This window comes from Natrix helvetica (genome assembly GCF_964273705.1).
Source record: "Natrix helvetica genome assembly, chromosome: 10".
NCBI classification, from domain to species: domain Eukaryota; kingdom Metazoa; phylum Chordata; class Lepidosauria; order Squamata; family Natricidae; genus Natrix; species Natrix helvetica.
The window spans coordinates 4081536-4100171 of record NC_138561.1 but is presented as its reverse complement, the minus strand read 5'-3'; the positions used below and the strand labels follow the sequence as shown (position 1 = coordinate 4100171).

The following is an 18636-nucleotide window of genomic DNA, read 5'->3' as shown; positions in this document are numbered from 1 at the left end:
GGGTTTCTTCCCCCCCCCCCTGCCCTCAGATATTTTTTGATAAAGAGATTCCTTTGGGGTCTCCGCTTCTAAACTGCTTTCCTGGGCTTTTGAAATCGGTGGAGCGAGATTTGTTGCGAAATGCAAAAGATTCGAATAGAAGCAGGGAGGCTGTGGAGAGAGGCAGAATCCAGAAAGGGGTCAGGTGGCACCTTTGGCAAGTAGAAAATGTTCTTAGAAGGGAGCTACAGATGTTGCCTTTCCATAAAAAGCATTGAATCAGAAAAGGACTTCCTTCTGATTTGTTGCTGCCACCGCTGTCCTCTTACTGTGGCTTCCTCTGGGCAAATCCTTCAGGATGCCAGCCCAAAGCCCAACAGGATTCCTTCCCCATCTGGGTTCTTGCTGAAGGACTCTGGACCTGGGCTTGGGAGCCTCAGCTGCTCCTGGCATACAGCAACATCTTTAGTGGACGCCAACACCTCCCTTTCTCATTCTTAACCAAGTGTTTATATTCTCCGCCGTGAAAAAACGCAGCCCACGTTTTCCCTTTGCAATAAATATTTTAATTCTGCCTTCAATCTGTCCCCAGTATCCAATATTGTTAGAGGTTGCAAAAAGACAACAGAACCAAGAAACCATCTTTGTATAAAGGATGCAGAAGACCTGGGGGTGCAGGCGTTTGGGCAACAGTGGTTGGGTCAGGTAGCATGATGGAAACTTCTGTTTCCCTGGGGGTGCTTTCTAAAGGATCCTTGAGCACTGACTCTGCATCCCTCAGGATTCCCATCCGTTGTATTCATGATCATTAGCAGGCCAGCTTTCTTCCACCTGATCCCTTACAATGCTTAGGATCGTAGCTGAGAGAGGTTCCAGTTGGCATGGTCAAAGGAATGCTGGGAAACGTAGTCCCAAGCAGTTGGAGGGACCCACTTTGTGGAAAGTTGACAGGTTTCTGGTTCTGATGAAGGGATCCAGTTTTGGCCAGACTGTTGAGAAGGAAGGACTGTTTTGTTGGTTGCAGAAAAGTCACAGCAGGCCCTTTGAATGGCCACAGCAAGCCCAGCTTCTGCCTTTCTCTTCTCCCACCTTACTTCTCTGCTGAAAGACGGACTTGTATTAAGAGAATATAAATTAAATACATTGGGATTTGTACCTAGAGGCATTGAAGTATGTGATGGAGGCATGTTATTTTGACTGCTTAAAATAATATCTTTCCCAGTTAGAGGGAAGTAAGATTGGGTGTTGTTGGTGGATCATCATCTTTGGATATCAAGACGGGCAAACATCTTGAAAAGCCCAGTTGACAGTCTCTGTTGCTCTCCTGGTGGTATCTCTTTTGTGGATGGTTGAAAGCCATTGAGATCTGTTCTTCAGGGAGATATCAAAGTGCTCAGGGTCTCTTCGATAGGAAAGCAGGAAGGTTGCCATCATCTCAAGGTAGATGAAAGTTGCCATCATTTCAAGGTAGTTGAAGGTTGCCATCATCTCGAGGGAGATTGCAACCAAAGTGGATTCCACCGTTGGACAAAACGTTTCCTGCATAGGTGATGCCATATCTCTCAAGATACTGAGCTCTTGGTGTGTCACCAGAACCACGATGGAATGGTCAGAGGTTCCACAACGGTTTGGGGCCAATTGATACAGTTGGGATTCTGAGAGTATCCTATGAGCACTCTCACAAAATGGCTGTTATTACGGTGAGCGTGGCCAAACCCCAAACCTCCCATTTCCCAGAAGATAATCAAAGTGCTGGGCTGCAGTCACTCATATTTTTACTGTCTAAGAATGCCTCCAAGGTATGTGAGGGGCTTAGAGACAAGACAAAGAGTCATGAGGCTTGGCTTAGGAGGATGGTAGCCTCCTGCTCATTTTAATTAAAAGAATTGAAACAATAAAATGTTATGCCTACCATCCCTGTCCTACTGTCCCCGTTGATATGGGCTCATTTTATGTTTTCGTGGCCATGGTACACTTACTTATATCTATCTGTTTGTACAATCTCATGCAAAAATGTCCGTGTCTAAACTAAAACCTTTTACCTTATACATGTTATAGTATAGTCGTTATTGTCATTGTACAAAATAAATACAACGGAATTGGTTTCTATTTATTTTGTACAATGACAATAAAGACTATACTATAATATGTACAAGGTAACAGGTATTAGTATAGACAAATAAAAAATAAAGAAAGAAAGTAAATAAAATAAAATAAATCAAATCAAATCACATAAGTTAGGGAGCTTAGTGGGTGTCAAGGACCATGCCAATAATCCCCAGGTACCCTGGTGAGGACCAGACAATTGTACCCTTGTTACCCATAATAGCAATCAGTGATTGCTTCTGTGCATATCAGGATGTGATCTTAAATTTTGTGTCAGACGCCAGGGAAATCAAGAGATCCAGGCTGTTCCAAACGGGTATAAGATTTATTGCAACTTTAAGGTCTGTACAAGAATCTGATCTCCTAACGTCCCAAGCAGGGGGAGATCAGAGTCAATGGAATTCAAGGTGGGTGGACTTAGATCTCTTGTGGGTGTGAAGGGACACAAGGCTGATGACATGTTTGACCCCCTCCCTCAGGCTCAGCTGGTCATTTCCTGCAGTTTGTCTCCTATGGTGGGAAGATCTATCTCTTTCCCTTACTGCAAAATTTCAAACACAAAATTGTGGCTTTTCTTCCGTGGTTCGTTCGTTCTTTCTTTCTTTCTTTCTTTCTTTCTTTCTTTCTTTCTTTCTTTCTTTCTTTCTTTCTTTCATTCATTCATTCAGCAAATTTATACGGCTGCTCAACTCACACGCAATGCCATCAAATTGGGTTGTTTGAGCAGAAATTTGAGTGGATGTTGTAGGCATCAACATCCTTGCCTTTGTGAACAATTTTTTGTTGTTGTTGTGATGGTGCTTAAATGCCTTTTTGTATATAATGGCCTCAAATGTCTCTATTGTGGGGAATCACTTTCATCTAAGGCATAGTTTTTGATAGATTTATCCTTGAAAAATTCAGATATGTGCCGTAAATGAAAGTTTCTTTAATATAGTCTCTCATTAGGTGCAAATATGTTTATTTATTTAGGCTCATAGGCCACTTCCACCATGGATGATTCTAAGTGGCATACAGTAAACCAGAAAAATTAAATTAAATTAAAAATGGTCTTATCTTAAACAATAACTGACTTACAGGCTACCCCAATGAGAAATATCAGTTTTTTTAAAAAATCACAAGATGCCACCCTCCTCTAAACCTCTGAAGGTTTTCTCACAGAGTCAAATCATAGCAGCTTTTCTTTTTTTAAATTTAAAATTTTATTTTTAAACAAACAAGAACAAACAAAGACGTAAAACACATACATCCTTCTTCCATTTCATATAGGGTGTCGTTTGGTTTCAAGATTTTGTGCGTCCTTTCCATGGTCACCGCTTGCAATTATATATCGAGTCACAAATTGTTCATTTGGTAAACATAGACACATTAGTGTTGTGTGTCAATTTTTCAACTATAATTATTATTCCTTAATTTTAAACAAGGTATTCTAAATATTGAATCCATACACACAACATCATTTTGTACCAATAGTTCAACTCCAATTATTATTACTGCATTTTAAACAGAATATTCTATATATTAAAATCATACATCCATTACACCGTTCTAATCTGTTTAACAATGCTAAATCCTTCTTAGCAGCTTTTCTGGGTGTCAAGTCCAATGGGTGCTAATCTAAAGGAGAACAATGGAAACAGACCTACCTTGCTTAAAATTGGGATCCAAAGAGTAAATTCCAGGGTAGATTTTACCAAATGGATAAAACCTCCTTGGAGAAGTTGGTCCTGAAGATAACCAGGTTCAGAGCCATATAGGGTTTTAAAGAGGACAATCCACTCCTTGAATTGTACTTAGAAGTCAACTGGGAACGGCCTTATAGACAGGACAGCTATTTAAATTTGCTGAATGAATGAATGAATGAATGAATGAATGAATGAATGAATGAATATGAATGGAAACTAATCAAGAGAGAAGCAACCTGGAATTAAGGAGAAACTTCCTAACAGAGAAGACAATTAACCAGTGGAACAGCTGGCCACCAGAAATCATGAGAGCTCCATCACTGGAGGTTTTTAAGAATAGATTGGGCAGTCACTTGTCTGAGATGGTATAGGTTCTCCTCAGGGGTGGGTTCCTGGCGGTTCTGACCTCTTCTATAGAAGAGGTTCCACAAATCTACAGTGCCGTTTAGAACCGGTTCCAGCTCCCTCCCCCTGCCCGTCCGCACATCATCAAGATGAAGAGCGAGAGGAGGAATTCTGGGAGTTGAAGTCCACAAGTCTTAAAGCTGTCAAGTTTGAACACTCCTGGGGTTTTTTTCTAAAGGGCTAGGGGTGGAAGGGTCTTGTAACTTGACAGCTTTAAGACTTGCACACTTCAATGCCAGAGTTCCTGAGCCAACATGACTGGAGGAGGAATTCTGGGAGTTGAAGTCCACAAGTCCTAAAGTTGTCGAGTTTGAACATCCCTGGTTTTTTTTCTAAAGGGTTGGGGGTTCAAGGGTCTTGTAATTTGACAGCTTTAAGACTTGCATGCTTCAAAGGCCAGAGTTCCTGAGCCAACATTTTGGTTGCTAAGCAAGAGCGTTGTTAAGTGAGTTTCACCACATTTTACAAGTTGGCCACTCCCACCCAGTCACATGGCTGGCAAGCCACTCCCACCCAGTCACATGGCCAGCAAGTCACTCCTACAAAGCAGGCCACACCTACAGAAGAGGTTCTAAAATTTTTTGAAACCCACCGCTGGTTCTACTTGAGCAGGGGGCTAGACTAGAAGACCTCCAAGGTACCTTCCAGCTCTATTCTATTCTAAACCCAGCCTTTGTAAACCATAGTTGGTATCTTAGGGTGTGAAACCAAGCATTTGTGACTTGTCTAGAAATTATGCTTAAAATTGTCTCGCCTACGAAGCACAAAGTAACTATGAATGAATTTACTGAGGGATCAAAAAGAAGAGAACACAAAATACTGTGTAATTGTATAGGCTCTCCTACTTGAGAAGAGGGTTGGATTAGAAGACCCCAAGGCCCCTTCAGCTCTATTCTGATTGATTGATTGATTGATTGATTGAGCAAACTAAAAGGCCCTTTTAACTACTCAAACCAATAAATTCATGACCAGCTGTAGCTTCTTCTTTTGAAGGATCAGAAGAAGTCTGATGGCTGCTAATAATATTTTGGTTGGTCAAAAAAGATGCTACCAAACTCCTGTTTTTTTTCCAATGTCTTCTACTGATGTTTGGTTCCACCACAGTTGAAGACATTGAAGAGATGTTGAGTCAACAATTCCAAGAGAATTTAATGGCAAAGACAGAAGGGGCAGTAGAAATACATCAAATTACATACGGTAGAACCAGAGGGCTGGAAGCAGTTCTAGAGGTCTTCTAGTCCACCCCTGAAGGCAGGAGAGGTTTATACTATGCCAGACAAATAATTGTCCAATATTTTCTCTGGTCATGGAGGAAAATCTTCTACAGGTAGCCCTTGACTTACGTCCGCAATGGAGCCCAAACGTTCTGTTATTGAGATAATTGTTAAGTGAGTTTTGCTCCATTTTACAACATTTCTTGCCTTAGTTGTTCATTGAACCCCTGCAGTTGATAAGTTAGTACCACGGTTGTGAAGTGAGTGTGGCTTCTCCATTGATTTTGGTTATCAAAAAGTGATCACACGAGGTTGGGGCACAACACAGCAACGGTCGTAAGTATGATTCAGTTGCCCAGCATCTGAATTTTGATCACATGATCTTGGGGCTACTACAAAGATCATACGTGTGAAAATAAGTCACCTCGGTGCCATTGTGACTTTGAACAGTCACTAAATGAACTGCTGTAAGTGGAGGATTACCTGCACTTTCTCACTCTGGCAGGTTATAGACTTTTTTGCAGTGTATTCTTTTTTTACCTGGGCAACCTAGGTTGAGAACTAATGTGCGAACTATGCTATTACCATCATCAAGGACCAAGGAAGGGCAAAATGCGGCCTGGGACCAAAGCAATACCGAAAAGAGACAAGGAATGGACCCTCCATTATTGCTCAAGTCACAAGAAATCTTTTTCATCAGCCAGAGGTTCTCGACCTTGAGACCTTTACGATGTGTGGGCTTCAACTCCCCAAATTCTCCAGCCAGCAGAGCGAGGGGCTTCTGGGAATTGAAGTCCACACATCTTAAAAGTTCTCAAGGTTGAGAAACGCTGCCATAAGCCATTGTCGACGTAAAGCCATACGCCTTAATAGCAACAGCACCTAGACTTATATACTGCTTAACAGCCCTCTCTAAGCAGTTTACAAAGTCAGCCTCTTGCCCCCCAACAATCTGCGTCCTCATTTTACCGACCTTGGAAAAATGGAAGGCTGAGTCAATCTTGATCCAGTAAAAATCAAATTCCTGGCAGTGGGCAGAGTTAGCCTGCAATACTGCATTCTAACCACTGCAGACGATGGAGGGAGAGAGGGAGGGCAGGCAGGCAGGCAGGCAGGAAGGGAGGAAGGGAAATAGCAATAGCACTTAGACTTATATACCGCTTCACAGTGCTTTGCAGCCCTCTCTAAGCGGTTTACTGAGTCAGCCTCTTGCCCCCAACAATCTGGGCCCTCATTTTACCAACCTCGGAAGGATGGAAGACTGAGTCCATCTTGAACTAGTCAGAATTGAACTCCTGGAGTGAGCCGTGAGTTAGCCCTGCAGTGCTGCATTCTAACCACGGTGCCACCACAGCTCTTCCGTGGCCTTCTTGCTGAGGCCAGAAACTGCTTATATTCTGCAGTTGATCAGACAGCAGTCTGGCTGGGAGCAGTGAGTCCCACACGAACTCGGCAACAATTTCTCCCATTGTTAGAGTGTGTTGCTGCGATTGCAAAAATTGGCACCAGCTGCTTTCGCAGTCTGGTTAGCTCCCATGTTCCCGTGTTTCTGCTTGTGGCCGTGGACTGGAAGACAATCGATGGAAAAGAGATTGTCTTACATCCGGTGTGTGAATATGGGGTAGGATGAAAATACTATGCAAACTGGCCTTGAACCAGCTTACAGATCCCTTTTTCAAAAATTTCTGCTATATGTATCATTGTCAGGCGCAAGAAAATCTGAAACACACATTAAGTTCTATCAAGCTAATTTATTACTCCTGACTATACACAAGAATCTAATCAACCAATGGGCCACATTAAATTAGCACTAGATGTGAGTTAATGGAATTCAAGAGGAATTCGAGCATTTGTGAACGCGTAACGGTTCTAGGAAGGGATGGAGTGAGCTCCTGTTACTTGTCCCAGCTTCTGCCAACCAAGCAGCTCAAAAGCACTTAAAACATGCAAGGAGAAAAATAGGAACCACCTTTGGTGGGAAGGGAACAGCATTCTGCGCGCCTTTGGCGTTTAGTCATGCTGGCCACAAGACCGCAGAGACATTTTCGGACAGCGCTGGCTCTTCGGCTTTGAAACAGAGATGAGCATCGCCCCCTAGAGTTGGGAATGACTAGCACCTATATGCGAGGGGAACCTTTACCTTTAACGATTCTAGGCTGAATTTCTCTCTTGACTTGGTGTGCAGCTGTTTGTTCTTTCCCTACATCGATTCCCCTAAGCCTCTCCCCAACCCATACCTTATCAAATTCAGGACATTGCTTCCGTTATTCTGAATTGAGCCAGTAATTGGAGCAGCTGGATGAGATTTTCAGGACCAGACTGCTCCCTTCAAAAAAAAAAAAAAAAGCCAAGGTCTCTCTCTGTATGGGTACATAATTTTCTTCTAATACTTTAATGAAACTAACTTGTAATTCAATAAAACTGGCCAGTAGGAGAAATTTATGGCAAAGGAGAGGAACAGCATCTTCTGAGAGGAAGTAGGGGAAGTCACTGACACAAGATATGGATAGTCCATGATTTAGGACCGTAACTGAGTATGTAAGTCGAGACAGCCATAAAGCAGGTCATCATATGACCGATCGGATTTTACAATCTTTTTTTTTTTTTTTTTTGCGGTGGTTGTTAAGTGAACCCATTGGTTGCTCTGAGCAGTTTTTGTTGAAAACAAAGTAACGGCAAAAGTGTACATTGTAGGACACTGCAAATAACTGTAAATGCGAGTCGGTTGCCGAATGTCCAAAATACAGTCATGTGACTGCGGGCACGGTCATAAGTACCTTTTTGGGGGGTCCATAGTAACCCAGTTGCAATGGATGGGTGTGAAAGTTGGTCAAAAAGAAAGGCTGAACACCAAAGAATGGAGGCCTTTGAACTCTGGTGCTGGAGAAGACTCCTGCATTGAGTCCCTTGGACTGCAAGGCCATCCAACCGGTCAGTCCTAGAGGAGATCAACCCTGACTGCTCTTTAGAAGGCCAGATCCTGAAGAGGAAACTCAAAGACTTTGGCCACCTAATGAGAAGGAAGGACTCCCTGGAGAAGAGCCTCATGCTGGGAAAGATTGAGGGCAAAAGAAGAAGGGGACAACAGAGAAGGAGGGGGCTGGATAGAGTCACCGAAGCAGCCGGTGTGAGCTTAAATGGACTCCAGAGGATGGTAGAGGACAGGAAGGCCTGGAGGAACATTGTCCATGAGGTCGTGATGGGTCAGACACAACTTCACAACTAACAACAACAACAACAACAACAATGTAACTTTGGACAATCACTAAGCCACCAGTCATAAGGACCACCTTACAGTTATGGCTACTGGCTAAGATGGTTTTAAGGGGAGATCAGACACAACCTTGGAGCCAAAAATTGATGCGTTCGCTAATCATAAAAGCAATGTGCTGTGCACCATATAAGAGACAAACACAGTTCTGTGGAACAAGAGTGGGCTGTGTGTGTGTGTGTGTGTCCTTGTCTGCACAGTTGTTTGTTGTGGGAAATAGGTCATGAGACAGTGGTTGTGGAGATTAGCTTGGTGCCTCTGGTTTCTGGTGGTGGCAGAGATAATTGGCGACTCTAGAGAGACTTTGCTTTGGATAGACATCCCCAGGGCCCACCTGGGTTAAACCGATTGGCCCAAGTCTGTTGATCCACCTGCTGCTCAATCTGCATCCAGAAAACAAGTTTCCATTGCAGCCTCGCTCATCTTTTCTCTCTGGAGAGATCCACTCAAGCACAGCCCAGGGCACTCTTGTCAAAGCAGGCTGATCTTGTATGGCTCTGGCTTTAGATTAGATTAACAGAGTTGGAAGGGACCTTCTAGGTCATCTAGTCCAACCCCCTGCCCAAGCAGAAGACCCTACACCATTTCTGACAGAGGGCAGTCCAGTCTCTTCTTGAAAGCTTCCAGTGATGAAGCTCCCACAACTTCCGAAGGAAACTTCTGTTCTGTGGGTTGATTGTTCTCACTGTTTGAAATTTCCTTCTTATTTCTAGGTTGAATCTCTTGTTCAGAGAGATTCAGTTCAGTTTCCATCCATTATTTCTTTTCTGGCCTTCAGGGGCCTTGGAAAATAGCTTGACCCACTCCTCTTTGGGGAAGCCCCTCAAATATTAGAAGATTGCTATCGTCTCCCCTGGTCCTTCTCTTCACTAGACTAGCCGTGCCCAGTTCCTGCAATTGTTCATCGTATGTTTTTGTCTCCGGTCCCCTAAATCATTTTACATTAACAAATTAACAGAGTTGGAAGGAATCTTGTAGGTCATCTTGTCCAACCCCCACCAAAGCAGGAAACTCTACACCATTTCCGACAGATGGCAGTCCAGTCTCTTCTTGAAAGCCTCCAGAGATGAAGCTCCCACAACCTCTGAAGGCAATTTCTGTTCCATTCGTGGATTGTTCTCACTGTCAGAAAATTCCTCCCTATTACCAGGTTGAATCTCTCCTTGTTTGGTTTCCATCCATTATTCCTTGTCTGGCCTTTGGGTGCTTTGGAAAATAGCTTGACCCCCTCCTCTTTGGGGAAGTCCCTCAAATATTGGAAGACTGCTATCCTGTCTCCCCTGGTCCTTCTCTTCACTAGACTAGCCATGCCCAGTTCCTGCAACCGTTCATCATAGATTTTAGCCTCCTAATCTTAAAATTGTTGCCCTTCTCTGTACTCTTTCTAGAATCTCAACCTCTTTTTCATAGTATGATGACCAAAACTGGATGCAGGACTCTAGGTGTGGTCTTACTATGGCTTGGTAGAGTGGTATTAGTACCTCCCTTGATCTTGATTGGATCCCTCTGTTAATGCAACTTCTGCTCCATTAGCCTTTAGCCCCCCCAGGGGTCCTTCTCCAGATCAAGAGCAGTGCTCCAGTTTCTGAAGGCTCAACTTTCCAGCACCAGAGTCAGGAAGGAAGGCCCCTCTGTCTTCCTTGCAATGCTTCCTCTTACGTGCGTTTTGTTGCTTTCCAACATGGAAAAAGGAAAGCGTGTGCATGGCTCTACGTGCGTGGTTATTTTTCCGAAGGGTAGCTTTGGCCAGACCGGCCTCCAACTCTCGGATTCCCAGCCAGCTGCATCAGGGGTTACACTGAACGATGCTGCCCTAGGAAATGACTTGCTGATGATTTTAAAGCAAAGGATGCAAAATTTATGGGAGGCTACCCTTGGCAACGTTCCTAAAACTCTATCTGCGATGTTACAAATAATAAGGAGGGAGAATGTTTTAACCACAGGGGGAATGCCAGCACAGTTTCAAAGAAGCTTTGTCCTTTCCGAATGGTTTTCGAAGAATGTGCAATTTCCAAAGCCCAGCAAACGTGTTTTGGGTTTAAGCATGTCAGCAAAAACCACCGGATGAAAATATCGGAATATTTGCTACTGTCTGCCTTCTATAGGAGCGGAGAGGATCAATGTGAAGTGTTTGGCATTTTGCTGATTATTTCTTTTTTGGGAGAAGGACAGGTTTGGAGCGTTTCAAGGCTTAAATGGATCAAGGCAGGGAACGTGTACCTTCCCTTGAATATGTTTCTCTCCGATATCATGAGCTAGATAGCTAGAGAGAGTGCAGAGAAGAGCAACCAGGATGATTAGGGGACTGGAGGCTAAAGCATACGATGATGAACGGTTGCAGGAATTTGATATGTTGAGTTTAATGAAAAGAAGGACTAGGGGAGACATGATAGCAGTCATCCAATATTTGAGGGGCTGCCACAGAGAGGAGGGAGGTCAGGCTATTCTCCAAAGCCTCTGAAGGGAATAAGGAAAAATGGAATAAGGAACAAGGAATGGTGGATGGAAACTGATCAAGGAGAGATTCAACCTGGAAATAAGGAGAATTTTCTGACAGTGAGAACAATCAACCCATGGAACAGAAATTGTGGGAGCTCCGTTTTCACCTACAGAGAATTGCAGGAGGCCGTGGCAGCCGAAAACGGAGCTCAGGAGCTCTGTTTTCGCTGGCAGAGACACCGCAGGTGTCTTTTCTGTTTCAAGGGCGGCCCTGTGGGACAGATCTAAGCACCTGGTGGGCTGGATGAAGCCCCCGAGCCTTGAGTTTGACACCCCTGCTCTATACCATTTCAGACAAAGGGCTGTGCAGTCTGTTCTTACAGAATGATAAAACAACAGACCTGGAAGGGATCTTGGAGGTCTTCTAGTCCAACCCCCTGCTCAAGCAGGACACCTTATATTATACTGAACAAATGCCTGTCCATTCTCTTCTTGCGAGCCACCATTCCCAGAAGCGAGCCATCCACTGATGAATTGTTCTATTGGGAAACTTCTCCTTAATTCGGGGTTGGATCATGCTTTGATAATCTTCCACCCACTGCTTCTTATCTTGCCCTCAGGTCAGTGGTGAGATTCAAATTCTTTTACTACCAGTTCTGTAGACGTGGCTTGGTGGGCATGGTGTGGCTTGGTGGGCGTGGCTTAGTGGGTGTGGCAGGGGAAGGATACTGCAAAATCTCCATTCCCTCCCAATCAGCTGGGAGGCAGAGAATAGATGTGGGCGGGGCCAGCAAGAAGTGGTATTTGCCAGTTCTCCAATACTCAAAATTTCTGCTACCGGTTCTCCAGAACTGGTCAGAACCGGCTGAATACCTCCTCTGCCCAGCAGTGTGCTTCAGCTGTTAAAAAGCCACTGCAGTTCTGAGCTGCATCAACGGAGAGATAGTTTCAAGATCATGAGAAGCGATAGTACCATTTTATACCACATTAGTGAGGGTGCAATTGGAATACTGCATCCAGTTTTGGCCACCCTGATCCCCAAAAAGGATGTTGAGACTCTAGAAAGGGTCCAGAGAAGAGCAATAAAAAATGATAAAGAGGTCTGCAGGCTAAATCGCCTGATGAACAGTTGAGGGAACTAGTTGCTTAATCGATAATAAAACAGATGTTTAGTGCTTCCACCCACTACTTCTTATCTTGCCCTCAGGTCAGTGGTGAGATTCAAATTCTTTTACTACCAGTTCTGTGGACGTGGCTTGGTGGGCATGGTGTGGCTTGGTGGGCGTGGCTTGGTGGGGTGTGGCAGGGGAAGGATAATGCAAAATCCTCCTTCCCTCCCCACTCTGGGGCCAGCCAGAGGTGGTATTTGCCGGTTCTCTGAAGTACTCAAAATTTCCGCTACCGGTGCTCCAGAACCTGTCAGAACCTGCTGGATTCCACCTCTGCCTCGGGTGCTTTGCAGAAAGTGGAGGGCTCAGTGGACCAGTGAATCAATTGAGGTGGTCTTCGATGCTCCTACTTAACTGGCTGAAGCTGACTTCATCCTGTGCGAGATGGGGCTGGTTTAGGATTGCGTCGAAACCACTGTGATTGGTTATCTTTGTTAACCGACCGCTTTTTAGAGTTCGCACAGCACATTAACCTTCCCACTGACCCAGTTACGTGCCTTGGGGGAAGAAGGGCGTTTTTTTAAAAAATTCTATTGATTTTAAACAGGAGAGCACAAAGCATAGGATCAACCTTTATTCTGCGTTGAATTGATTTGCTGGGCCAAGTTGGTGCCCTTAGATTTTTATCTGTTTTTCAGCCAACGCAGCAGGTTTAGCATTTATCTCTTTTACAGACTTGCATAAAACACCATTTAAAGCTGACATATATAGAAATTAACAAGATGTGCCGGTGGTAGAGGGTGAGTCATGCGATTGATGGTGCTTTATTCATCTTCATATCTTGATGGCGTGAATTCTGCTTATATTAGGGTGTCGAGGAGAACGGGGCAATTAACATTTCACCTCCGCTATGCTTAATGCAACTCTTACGATATTTAAGAGATTCCGATAGGCACTTCAGTCTTGTGGAAAGAGTTGGCCCATTATTCCTGTAAAACAGTGGGCTTGCACAACCAAAATAAAATAGGAAGTCAGTGGCCCCTCTTCTCTCCGGTATGGCAGCTTGGCAGAGGAAACTATTGGTGGCACCTGAGACAGGGGGAGAAAAATGGAACTTTCAGGGAAGTTTCATTTGTGGCGTAGAACTGGTTAACAGGGGGGGGGAAGCTTGGTTGTTCAGTTTTAATTCACACTGAATTCAGGTTCTCAAAGTATTTTGCAGTTGTCCTGGGGAGGAATGCCACCAATAGATTTGAAAAGTGACTCACTTTCTCCCCCCCCCCCTCCAAATTGCCAGTTGGGAGACCTGAGTGGGTGGGAACTGCATAGTTGTAGAAAACCATGCGTAAACTCATGACGAGTGGGAGTTGGGGCAAACCGAGCCACTGTTTTGATTTTTGTGCACACACAACCCTCCATTGGGGTATAGCAGCAGGGTTCCTCCTGCAGACTCCCCTGCATCTTCCTCCCCTTCCCCCTCTGCATTTTGTTTTGCATCCCGTTGGAAAACCACTAGATTTGGGCTCCAAATTCCAAGCTACATTTTGATGGCCCTGTGGGAAGAAATATCCATCTGGTTCAGTTCCGTGCCAGGAGAAAGACACTGGAAAGCTGGGAGCTGATTGGAAAGAGGGTTTAATGATGAAGCAGAACCATATATGGCTCTGGGTAGCTGACCACATGGAGTTGAGAGGGGTGTGTGTGTGTGTTATACCTTCTCTGAGCTTTGCACTTGAGCTTCCTGTTCCTGTGCAAGAACATGTATTCTATTGGCTGTTGTAGGGGTTATGTAGGGGTCACAGCTGCCTCTATAGCACTGACGGAGAACCTTTTAGGCACCAAGTGCCCAAACCAGAATGTGTGTGCATGTGCGTGCGTGTTCACTCCAGAGCACCAGAAACTCAAAGACTAGCTGGCTGGTGCACGCATGCCTGTTTTGGGGGCATTTCTGGGGCTGTTTTCGGGCTAAAAATGGCTTGAAAACAACCTGAAAACAGCATGAAAAACAGTCTGAAAACAGCACAGAAAACGGCATGAAAATGGCCTGAGAACAGCTTGGAAAATAGTCTGAAAATTTTTTGGCCATTTTTTGAGCCTTTTTCAGACCATTTTCTGGTGCTCTGGCACCCATGAAGAGCAGCTGGCGACGGTGTGTGTGCCAGCAGAGAGGCTCTTTGTGCCACTTCTGGCACGTGTGCCATAGGTTTACCATCACAGCTCTATAGCTTGTGTGAGCTCCCAGGTTTGGTTGACGTTTGCTGGGCGGTGGCGCAACAGAGATGATGCAATGAAGGGGCTTGTCTTCTGAAACAGCATTGGGCAATTCCTACTGTGGCTTAACGGCTTTGTCCTGGTTTGGATCTTGAGTGAAGCTATTTGCTTATGAATAGAGCTACCTATCTCTCTATCTCTGAAGTGCTGGCATCTGCTGTGGGCTATTAAGGAAGGTTCTGCCTCTTAAGAGCACGTTTCTCCATTTCTCATCCAGGGAAATATAATATTCTGCCTTTTTAATGTTTCTCAAACTATTTCATTCTTCTAGGAGAGAGGTAGGTGGTAACTTTCTATAGCAGGGAAGAGAAACAGGTTTTTTTCCCCCAAGTATTGCTTTAGTACACCAAAAAAAAAAAAAAAAAAACGGGGGGGGGGGAGAAACCTCAAAGGGAAATCAAAGCAAAAACAAAACAAGACTTCATCTTGGGGGGAAAAGGCAGCTCCATTTTTAAACACAGCTTTAGAACTTAGACTATCGATCAGTCTTTCCATGATGGGGATAGGCGGTTCACGAGTGGGACACAGATCATCCCTCTAAGAAAAGGGTGTCCAAACTTGGGAACTTTAAGACTTGTGGACTTCAACTCCCAGAATTCCCCAGCCAGCATGGCTGGCTGGGGAATTCTGGGAGTTGAAGTCCACAAGTCTTAAAGTTCCCAAGTTTGGACACCCCTGCTCTAAGATTATAGCATTCCAACCAGGCGGCCTCTCTGATAAAATGAGATTTTTTAAAATGTGTGCTCTGGCCTCTGTACTTTCTCAGATAAAGCAAGGATCCACACATTGTTGGCATAGACCATATTTTTTGGAGTATAAGACGCACCAAGATTTTGAAGACGTAATTTTTTTAAAAAAAGGTTTTGCACTCTGCAGACCTCCCAAACCCTCTGTGCGCCTCATTTTTTGCAAAAAAAATGGGCATGCATAGGCTTTGAGAGGCATGTAGAGTGCTCCTGGGGGCTGGGAGTGGGAGAGAATGAGTGAAAATGGGTCCATTTTTTGCCCCCCAAAAGTGCATGCATCAGCCTATTTATAATTTTTCCCATACTATAGTCATGGTTTTATACATCTTTATTTTCCATACTAACAATTATTGACATTCGTAAACTTATTTTCCCTCTCATTTCTACCTCTTGTCTCCATCCATTCATAAAATTTGTTCCATGTCTGATAATATTTCGAATCATCTTTATCTTTAATTTTTAAGGCTAATCTATCCATTTCGGCATAATCCCAAATTTTCCTAATTATATCCTCATCCGATGGGGTATTCACGTTTTCCCAACATTTAGCATATATAATTCTTGCTGCCGTCAATATACGTAGCACTAAATAGAGGGTTGCTTTATCATAACTTTCCGATTGTATACCTAACTCAGTATGTTGCTCAGTTATCATTGCCAATCAATTATGAATTTTCTCCCAGTAGTTCTTTGCTTTCTTACATGGCCACCACATGTGGTAGTAGGTTCCTGGGATCTGGTTGCATTTCCGGAATTTGACTGGTTATTCTTCCAGGCCTTGAATCAGGATGATGGTTAGCCCTGTAAGCTTTATTTTACTTTTCTTTTGCTCTCTTTTCTTTCTGGAGACAAATCTCTTCTTTCGTTTTATTCTTCTAGCTTCTAATGTAAAGCTCCCAGACGTGCTGCCGTTGGGTGTCTTTTAAACATGTGTAAGCCACAATGATGGCATTGCATTAGGATAAATCGTCACAACATTATTTGTGTTCCTCCGTGGCTTAGGCAACTAGTGGTCAGAATTGTGAACCCCAGAAATCTTGGGAAATGCTGCTCGATATTGCTCTCGTCCAGGGGTGTCAAACTTGATTTCACTCAGGGCCACATCAGGGTTGTGTTTGACTTTGGGGGGGGGGGGCTGGGGTGGTGTGGCCATAGGGAGCATGGCCAACTTGAGGTCACTAGTGTTGGAGGCACCTGTGCTGCAGGGGTGGGTTACAACCGGCATTACTGCCAGTTCGGCGTGCAAAATTTTTTGAGATTGTTCTACGCATGGGCATAACCAAAAAACAAGATACCGCCGCCGACAATAGAACTGGTTCAGGTGCATGGGCAGCCGAGTTACTACCTACTTGGCTGAACTGGTCTGAATCAGTAGAAACCCACCTCTGCTGTGGTGGCTCTGCCAGTGAAAACAGGTTCCCGATCTCTGTTTTCAGCCACGACAGCCTCCTGCAGTCCTCCCCCAGCTCTGTCTTCACTGGCAGAGGCACCACGGGCCGTCCTTTCGCTGTTTCCAAGATATGGCCTCGTGGGCCAGATCTAAGCACCCCGTGGGCCAAATCCGGCCAACGGGCCTTGAGTTTGACACCCCTGCTCTATATAGCCATGTGAGCTGACTGGGTGTGCTGCAGTTTCTTGACCGTGTTCCACAGCACACAATGGCCAAAGATATCGAGTTAATGCTTATCAGGATGGTCTTGGCCATTTAACACTGATTTAGCGCCAGAAATACACTTTTGGCCTATCCAACATGACTGGGTCTGTTTATTGGAGTAAGGGAGCCCAGCCATGATGGCTCAGATGCTTCCAAAGAGGTGTTGCAGACAACAGAGAGCTCCAGAAGGCAATTTCATGAAGACACACAACATCAGTTGTCTCTGTTGACGCCTCCATAAAAAAAAAAAATAGGGACAGAATCAAGATCATATGAAGTGTTAGTACTGCTTTATAAAACCTTGGTAAGACCACGCTTGAAATACTGCATCCAGATTTGTCTCCGTGATGTAAGAAAGATGTTGAGACTTTGGCTAGAGAACAACAAAGATGATTGGAGGACTGGAGGCTCAAACATATGAAGAATGTTTGCTGGAATTGGGTATGTCTAGTTGAATGAAAAGAAGGACTAGGGGAGACATGAGAGCAGTGTTCCAATAACTCAAGGGTTGCCACAAAGAAGAGGGAGTCAAACTATTCTCCAAAGCACCCAAACGCAGAACAAGAAGCAGTGGGTGGAAACTAAGGAAGGAGAGATCCAACCTAGAATTAGCTTCCTGACAGTTGGAACAATTAATCAGTGGGACAACTTGCCTCCAGAAGTTGTGATGGTCCTCCATCACTGGAGGTTTTTAAGAAGAGACTGGATAACCACCTATCTGAAATGGGATAGGGTCTCCTGCTTGAACAGGGAATTGGACTAGAAGACCTCCAAGGCTCCTTCCAAGTCTGTTATCCTGTTACTCCAATGACGAGGAAGATGGCCCAAACTGGTACAACATCTCTCCATTTTCACCGTGACCTTGTAGCAGTTTTCCAACTCCAGCTAAATGAGCCCCCGCTTTGGGGTGCCTGCAAAACCAGGGGACGGGAGGGACCCCTGCTGAAACATGTTGCTGGGCTTTTCATTAAGGCGAGGAAATTCCTAAGCAGCAAGGGAAGAGAGGCTCCCCAGGGAGTTGAGGGGGAGAGTGGAGCCATCCAGGGCCGCTTACCTAAGGCAAAATCTCTCTCAGGTCCTCCCAGCTCACTCTTTATTCACGCAGGTATGCAATATCCCGAGCCGGGAATGCTCTTTCCCAGACACTCCGTTTGCTGAACCAGCGCTCTCCGAAACCTGAACCAGCCTCGTGGCTCGCTCCTTAACGAGAGGGAAGGAAACCTCCGTGGGGGACGGACCGTGTTTGCAGCCGGATCCCACGGGAAGCATCTTCTGGGAAGTTCCTCTGAGCCAGGCAGGTCGCAGCTGGCCTGGCCTTTGAAGTCCCCGATTGAGGCTGGGATTGCAGACGGCCGGTTGAAGGGTGTTTCCTTTTAAGAAGGTGGTTCTTTCAAAGGACCGGAGGTGACCAGGCCAGGGGAGTGGGCTTGCCAGAAATAGTGCTGCATTGCAAGCAGATGTTGGTCTCTTTAGGAACTGGGTCAATGTCTTGGTAAGAACAATGACAGTGGTGGATTCCTTCAGATCCGGTCCGGTCTGGCCTTACCGGTAGTAGCCAGGAGCAGCTGATAGCGTACCGGTACGGTGGCTTGTTTGACCCGCCCGCCCGCATCCTATACCTGTTTTTAAAGCAACCTTCCAATTGTGCACAGGGTGTGCAGTGCCTGCTTGAGCCCCAACAAGCAGCTGGACATCACAGGGGTGGTGGATTGTGCATGCATGCGCAGCGCATGTATACAAACAGGACGCACGGCCCC

General features: G+C 45.0%; 1 protein-coding gene across 4 annotated transcripts in view; it reads left to right on the top strand.

The window, feature by feature from the left end:
* The window catches only part of DOK4 (docking protein 4), an 84585-nt gene that overhangs the window by 31187 nt on the left and 34762 nt on the right, over window positions 1-18636 (top strand). The window lies entirely within an intron of this gene.